The sequence below is a fragment of the Benincasa hispida genome, chromosome 6 (assembly GCF_027475165.1).
Source record: "Benincasa hispida cultivar pf3 chromosome 6, pf3_genome.v1.1, whole genome shotgun sequence".
Classification (NCBI taxonomy): domain Eukaryota; kingdom Viridiplantae; phylum Streptophyta; class Magnoliopsida; order Cucurbitales; family Cucurbitaceae; genus Benincasa; species Benincasa hispida.
Window position 1 is genome coordinate 24120005 of NC_143483.1, and position 8565 is coordinate 24128569.

The 8565-nt window shown below is 31.2% G+C and overlaps 1 pseudogene; it reads right to left on the bottom strand.

The window, feature by feature from the left end:
- Positions 1–1299: 1299 nt before the first annotated feature.
- LOC120079159 (cytochrome P450 704B1-like) lies at positions 1300–7950 on the bottom strand (annotated as a pseudogene).
- Positions 7951–8565: the final 615 nt, after the last annotated feature.

An 8565-nucleotide genomic window follows, 5' to 3' on the forward strand; every position in this document is an offset into this window, starting at 1 on the left:
CAGTTTGTGTTTCCTTTAGGATTCACCAGTTTTGTGTTTCCTTCGGGATTTACCAGTTTTGTGGGCATACTTAACTACAATAGGATAGAACTCAGTCTCTTGGTTGTTCCATATGTTTATATGTCATATGTGGGTATCTAGAGGACATAGATGCCTAGCCTGACCCTAGTGGTGGGGTTACTGAGTATTTCATACTTATTCTTTCTTATGTTGATATTTCAAGTAAGGGTAGAGATGTACCGACGATGGCGCAGCGGAATTCATGATCGAGCCACTGGGACTAGTTTTTACGCTTCCGCATCATGAGAATTAGAGTTCTTTTCATGTTTCTCTTAATGTTTAGTTTTGATGTCTGAAACTTATTATTAAGAATTATTTTTCATATGTATTTATTAACCTTTATGATTTATGGGTACCCTATTATTGTTGCATTTAATAAATCTCTTTTGAACTTCTCTTGTTTTAATTAGCATTTATTTAAAATAACTGAGCGTCGTTTTAAATTCTTTGCATGCATTTATTTTAGTAATGACTGTTACCTAAGTCCTAAGGGTCGGGTCGTTACAGTTGATAAAATTAGGGGTGCTCAAAAAATCGATGACCCGAAAAAATCAATATACCCAACCCAATTCATGGGGTTTGGGTTGGGTTATCAACTCATTTGGGTTAGGTTGGGTTCAAATAAATAAAAATTTTATGGGTTGGGTTGGTTCATGGGTTCACCTAATATAATCCAAACCAACACGAACCAACCCGAATTTATTATTAACTTTACAAAATATATTTTTTATTACTTATAATACAATTATTTATACATATATTGATTTTAATTTTATTTAATTCTAATATTTTTTTATAATTTATTTTTCAACAACTCTTAAAAGTAGTTTTTTGCACTTTAGAAATAAATTTTTCACTATATAAATTGAAATTGAGATGTTAATCTTAATTCAATATATGAAAATAATTAAATTAGATTTTTACATATTTACATTTTGCTTTTTTTTTAAGAACAAAATTTTAAATAAAGGATTTGATTAACCCGAATCAACCCAATTCAAATATTTCATGGTTGGGTTGGGTTGAGTTCATTTTTTAATAAGGGTTATTTGGTTTGAAAAAATTTATAACCCGAACAATTGGGTTGGGTCTAAAAATTTTTTTAATCTAACCTAACCCAACCCATGAACACCCAAACGTAGATAACAACTTAAGAAAATGTGGAAGTAAGTCTATAGACTTAATTTTTAAAAATCAAAAATAAAAATCGAAATGGTTATCAAAAAGGGCATTAATTTCATATGATTTTCTTTTTATTTTAATTATATATAATTGAATAATGGTATTCTCAACCAAAAAAATAATAACGATAATAACAATGGAATCACCTGAAAAGTTGTGAACTTGAACGGAGATTCATTGTGGAAAATGCCTTGTTTAAGCCATCTTTCAGGGTCAAAAGAAGTTGCAGTAGAACTCCAATTGTATTCCATTCTTCCCATTGAGTAAGGAACATACGTCACCATTCCTCCAACTTTTACCTTTGTCCCATCTGGCAATACGACATCCTCCAAAATTCCCTTTGGATCCTTGTAATAATTTAGCAACTAGTAATAGTTTGTACCTGAGGGACTGCAGGGTAAAGACGAAGTGTCTCAATGATGATAGCATGCAGATAATGTAATCGAGCAAGTGAATCATAATTAAGGAGTTCTGAAAACTGCATTACTCTTTTCTCAAATGATTGAAGATCAGTTGTTTGATATTGAAGCAATGAAATGTTGTCTTCTTTAGCTCTTTCTTCTTAAAGTTTGTCGGCTACATGAGAATGAGTCATTATCATATAAATAGCCCAAGAAAGAGTTGCAGCTGTTGTATCACGTCCAGCAATCACGAAGTTAAGAACATCTCTTAAGCTTTTGTTTGTGAAGTTGTTTGGGTCTTCGCCCAACTCAATAAATCTTGACAATATGTCATGTTTTATCTGTCATCGAATTTCAAATTCTATATAATCTTCAAATTTTTATTTTTCTAACAAAAAAAAAAAAGCTCAAAGTAAATTGTAAAGACCCAATCAAATTGATTGGGTTTCATTATAACAACATTTTGTTCTAAATGTTTCTATCATTTACTATCAATTTCTTTCACATTGTTATAGTAAATATTTGCCATAAATTAGCATATTAGACTCCTAGCTCTTGTAATTCTTTTGTGTAATATGTGTAATCTTGTAATCCTATTTGTAAACACAACAGTTACTATAATATTTGTAGATTTTATTGAATTGAAATGTTGTGTTTACTAATAAGGTATTAGAGTACATATAAAAAAGATCACAAGAATGGAAAGTAGCCTAAAATGTAGAGATATTCTAACTTGGTGATTTATTGCACAAAATATATGGAAAACATCCAAAGGTGCAATTGAGAGAACACAACATTTTATCTAAACCTAGATCCCGTTGAGTTCACTTCTTACTAATGAATCCATTACTAAAGAATTTTTAAAATGGTATGTAGAAATTAAACAAATCTGTTTCGTATATCAAAAAATGAGAAAAATATTTTTTTGATCCATGAGTTTTGAAGAATAAGTGCATTTGATCCTCTGTTTCAAATTTGCCGTTTTAGTTTATGAGTTATAGAGAAAGTAGATTTAAAAGGTCCCTCTACAAATAGAACTATTAAATTTAAATAGAATATTGACCAAACAACTAATGTGTTAAATGACTTGGTATTTTCTTTTTCTCCTTTGTCTCTTGTTCTCTCTCTTCTGTCTCCATTACCAAATCGATTGAAAACCCCAACTCTCTCTAGCCACACACATTTTTCGTTAAAAAACGAGTTTCTCCATCTTTTATTTTTCAGGATATTGATGCCATTTAGTCTGAATTATAGTTGTGTGTCGTTGACTTATATAATTTTCACTTTAAGCATAATAAATTGTTTTAGATGAGAAATAATAAACCGAATGAAAAGTTAATGTTTATAAAACCATATAAAAAACATAATTTAGAGTTTGAAAATAAATCACGCACGTTGATGAAGGAACAAAGAAAACAAAGTGAACCATTTCTTTTCCAGTAGAACTATACTTCGTAAGCAATGATTACCGGTGACAGCAACAGCAAATAAGAGCCTCGCGGCTATGAAGACGCCTTTGACAATTACATTTTGAATGAGCGTCATTTTTTTAAAGGATAGTGTTGAAAATTAGTGCAATCTTTAATTTGTAAGTAGTTTAAATTATTTTTTTAAACTGAAGTTAGTGGTTTTAATTTAAGGTAGTGTCTTTTAAATTGGAAGGGAAGTGACTTAATGATTTAGTAGGAATGACGGAAGGAGAATGTAGTTGATAGTTCCCTAAATGAGTTATCTTAATGCATCTAATCTCGCTTGTTTAGAATGATTAATAAGTTTAAATGTCTTTATTTGTAGGACTTCAAGCATTACTAGTATTCTAGAACATTATGAGCAGTTCTCTATTAGGAATTTAGAGGAGCATTTGGGACTTCAAAGGAGAAGAAATGACGAAAATGCCCCTAAGGCACTACCGACATAGACAGAAGATGGGCTGGCACTACGAGACTGTCGCAAATCTGGAGCTACGAAAACTTAGCCCATTGAGATGCAGTGTCATAGCATTGTCAACGAGTCTATAAAAGCATTTAATTCATTTTTAGGGTTTAGAGAGAAGAGTTACTAGGCGATTTTGGGAGCTCTAAGCCCAGTTGTGGATATTTTTTATTAAAACCCATGAGATTTCTTTAGATTTTTCTTTGTAATGAAGATTATGGCATCGGGATTTGAGGTTCAATGACCGGCTAGGCCCTAAACATCGATTTTGAGGTTTGTTGGGAATTTGTTTGTGGATTTAATGAGATTTTGATGAACCTATAGGTTATTTTCTTATCTCTTCATGTTTTCTACTCCTTGTTTGAATTCATGTGCAATGTATGTTCAATTGATGTGACAGATTAGTCATCTCAATGTATAGGTTGTGTATGCTTGTCATGTATACTAGGTTTCATAATGAAAGCATGCTTAATTTAAGTAGTAAATAAGTGGAGTTATAGTTATGGTTCGATCTCTGGCATTACCAAGGTCCCTATAATAATGAAAGATAACAAAACCTTAGGAATAGAAAAACATTAGATTTGACCAATATAATTTAATGGTCTAATCAATCAAAGAGTAATGCAATTAACTAGTAGTGTGACGGTTATTTAGTTAATTTAGAATTTTGACATTGCATTACAATTCGATTTTCTATTAAAGGAGTCTGATCAGCATTACCAAATTACTTGATTAGGCTTGTTAATTAGATAACCCAATAACCCAATTACTATGATAAATCGATGAATTAATCCATAAATAGTCCAACGATCTCTTAATCGGTAAAAATAATCTCGTGCTATCCCCTTCTCTCTCTCTCTCCAATCTATCTTTTTTTCGCACCTTAATTTTCTGCAATTTAGTATATCCGGTCAAATGCTCCTCCTCTTTTATTATTTTCCTTAATAAATTTACTTTAGAGAGATTTTATCTTAGGCTGTGGTTCGACCAGATCATGCCACTTTTAATACTCAATTGTATAGGTTGGTTAGATTGATAATTATAAAGATTATTTTATTGTAAGCACCCTTGAAAAGTCCTTATGGTTTGTAGTTTTTATCTTTCTTATAAATACTTATAATGTTCCCACTTTAATGAAAATATAACTCAATTAAAGTATTTGATCCACCGTGTAATATATATTTTTGTTTTCATCTTTCATTCTCTTTGTTTATTATTTTTCTTTACGTGGTATTAGAGCGCTCAGATTCTTTATTTTGTGCTTGAGTTTAAATACTCAGTGGAGATGAACGATGGAAACAATATTTGTGCAGACAACTTATCAATGACAATTATAGCTATTGGAGGCTATGTATGGAAACTTTTTCACAAGGACAAGATTTGTGAGATATTGTTTCCAGTGATGATCCATTTCCATAAGATACTTTGGAGCGAAAGAAAGATGAGGAAATGGAAGGTCAAGTGTGGCAAAACATTATTTGCTTTTCAAAATTCTATTGGTAGGTTATATATCGAACATATTCATGATGAGAATTCTTCAATAAAAGTGTGAGACACACTTGAAATTTTGTTCACTCAAAAGAGTACGACAAAATTGCAGTATTTGGAGAATGAACTTGCTACAACGACTCAAGGTAATTTTTCAATTTTAGAATATTTTCTAAAAGTTATGATTTTGTGTTTTGAAATTTCATAATTGAACAAAGAGAAGCCTATTAGTGATGCTTATTTGCATCTTTATATTATTTGTGGATTGTGAAATGAGTTTATGTTGTTTATTTCATCGATACAAGGTTGGGTAAATCAACCTTTTATCGTTGAATTGGAAAACTTGCTCTCAAATCAGGAAGCATTAATGAAACAAATACTTGGCAACGACAAGCAAACTTATTCCGTTATTGAAGAAGGGCATGTTAATATTGAGAATGTTGCATCAAATTTTGCTGGTGTTTCTCTTGAAGATGTTTATTATGTTCTAGGTTTAAAGAAGAATTTGATTTCTGTCTCTCGGATTACCAACTCTAGATAGTATGTTTTTTTTTTGTCTAAATGTTCTAAAAATGATTTTCAACGGTAAGAAATTAAAGGTGCTACTTTTCTAACCGGAAAAAGGAAAGAATCTCTCTATTATTGTCTGTAAATGATTCATATGTTGAAAAGACGAGTCATAATTATGGTGCAACACTTTAGCTTGCTTAATTAAGTAATAGTGGTTACCAGTCGTTGGAAAGAATTTCTATGAAGAAGTTTCTTGATGGTGTCCTTTCTTTGAGGAAATACATCATGGTGTGATTTATTCTGGTTGTCAATTTGGATTTGCATCATCTTCCTTTCAAATAACAGATCTATTCATTCAAATTTGATGAGACCAACTAGAAGACCTAACTATTATGGTTGTTATGCTATGGTCATTATGGGTGATTTTTCTTGCTTTAATTGGGTGTATTTTTTGGAAGCTAAAACTGAGATTTTCTCCAAGTTTATCCAGTTTAAGGAGTGAGTGGAGAAGGAATTTATGTTGTAAATGAAGTGTTTCGCACAGATAAAGTTAAATGACCTAATTGGCATCTTTGCTTGTGGTTTGAGCTTCTTGGATCTCTTTTTTTCTTGTGGCAATGACAGAATAGGTGAAGTCATCAATGATTTTGATGGATTTATCAAGAACTTCAGATCCCCAATTCAGAAATCTTTTAATTTTCCATAAAGGATCGATGAAGCGAAGGGTGACTATCATGTTGGCTGTGTCAAAGGCCTTAGCAAAGCTATTTTCAAGGAAATTTGGAGCCAATGATCCAATTTCAACACCAAATCCCACTTTGCATATGGAGTCCAAAGTCATTCTCATCAACAATTCCTACACCCAATTTAAAAAAATTTAAAAATATATATTTTTTAAATGACAAAACTGTTAAAAATATTTACAGATAATAGAAAAATATCACTATCTATCATACAGATAAACACAGATAGTAGTCTATTACAGTCTATTACAGATAGATAGTAAATTTTTACTATATTTATAAATATTTTTGTTTATTTTTCTATATTTGAAAAACTAAAACAGCAAAAGTTCAAGAACGAATAGAATAAGTACCCAAAGAAATGTGACTGCCCCTTGAATTGGCCGCCCATTATATGGGCCTTCTTGCTTTCTCTTTTCCAACTCAGTTTCATGGAAAGACATGTATAAGACAAAAAGAAGAAACAATTACCTGGACATTGCCGTGTGGATCTCTTTCAAGCAACAATTGTTCTTGGATTGCTTGTGGGAAAAATTAAAAAAGGTGATGAGATTGAGTAGTAAGATTCTTTTTCCATAACTTATCCTCATCTATAATATTTTTTTTCCATAACCTATCCTCATCTATAAATCATGGACAAGAATTTCATTGAGTTCCGAAATAAGCTGCTGGACTTGTAGAAAGCGAGTTATAAATGATATCAGTTCAAGAATGACATATTGATCCCGAGAATCTTGGATTTAGTGGATAGTGAGCATACAACCAAAAGAAATAAACACAATTAGTTACAATAACAAGAGAAATACCTCCAGAATCAAGTCAATCAGACCCTCGGGAATAAGTACAACACCATAATTAATAACCAAGTTTAGAACGTTTACTAATTACATCGACAATGTAGTCTGTAACGTTTTTCAAGCTAAGCTTCTTAGTCGCAACCTGCAAAACACATTGTAAATTCGATGTATCCTATAAACTAAAACTCTATTAATAAATGAGTCAACATTCAAAACACATTATTTTTTGTCTGAAAATTTTTTCGCTTGCATACATTCAAAACCAATAAATCTCCATGAGTCAACTACAACTAGGTGGTAGAGAACAAATTTTTCAAAGCTAACAAAAAGAGGCATCCGATATCACTTAAGGCAATTGAATATGATATGGGATGTAATACTTAGTTCCATTGCACCATATTAAAAGTGTCAACCTAATTCCATGAATCCTTTGTTTATCACAAATTTTCATCTTTACCCTTAAGTTTTGTTTAATATTTACCATTCCATGTAAAAATGCAAGAAGATGAAATACTGAAACAAGATATATTAACTGACTCAACAATTTCAATTTTTATGGTTACATGAGAGTATCTGTTGCAGAGATTATTAGTTATTAATGAGACAAAATCTAGTCCTCAAAGAGAATAAACAGCCCTAGGGTTGCACATGGAGGTAAATGCTCTTCTTGACAAAGATTTCTATCTGGTAAAGCATGTGGAGATAAATGTCCTCCTTGACAAAGGTTTTTATCTTAAGTAGTTTAAATAAAGCAACTACCTTTTCTCCAATAATAGTAATATTTGGATGAGTTTTCAAAGCACACACCAGTGTGATGTGAGAAGCAGCACGACCCATAAGTCGTCCAACTATGGATATATGTACACTGTTAATGCCATATGATAATAAACTTGAAATTTGAGTGAGAAACAAAAAGGTTTCAACATCACAACAATGGAAAAGTACATTCTCACATTAGGTAGATCAAATAGAGAAGGTTAATAAAATTGAGCAGAGAGAAGTGCTCTGTTTTTTACAGATGAAGCAACAAGATGGGCTTTATTATTGATATTATTTATTTATTTATAAATATATATTTTTAAAAAAGTGGACATATCTGAAATTGAAATAATGGTAACGTTAATAATTGAGTTATTATGAACATGTCAACACATCAAAACTATTTTTAGTTTCAATTTCATTAAGCAAAATGCTTACCGTGGTAATATTTTCCTATAGATCGAGCATCAACCATCACATTACCAATCATTTATGAATATATCTACATAAATATCAGCAGAGTCTATTAAGAGTCTCATCTCATGAATGCGACATTCCATTTTTTCCTTGAATTCTTGAAGAAACTACTTCAACTTTGCAACAGTCACCAAAGTTGAGTCCAAACGAAATATGAATTCTAAAGCAGTTACAAAGAGAAATGAGTACCTTGCAAGCAGATTCAAATCGAAAACT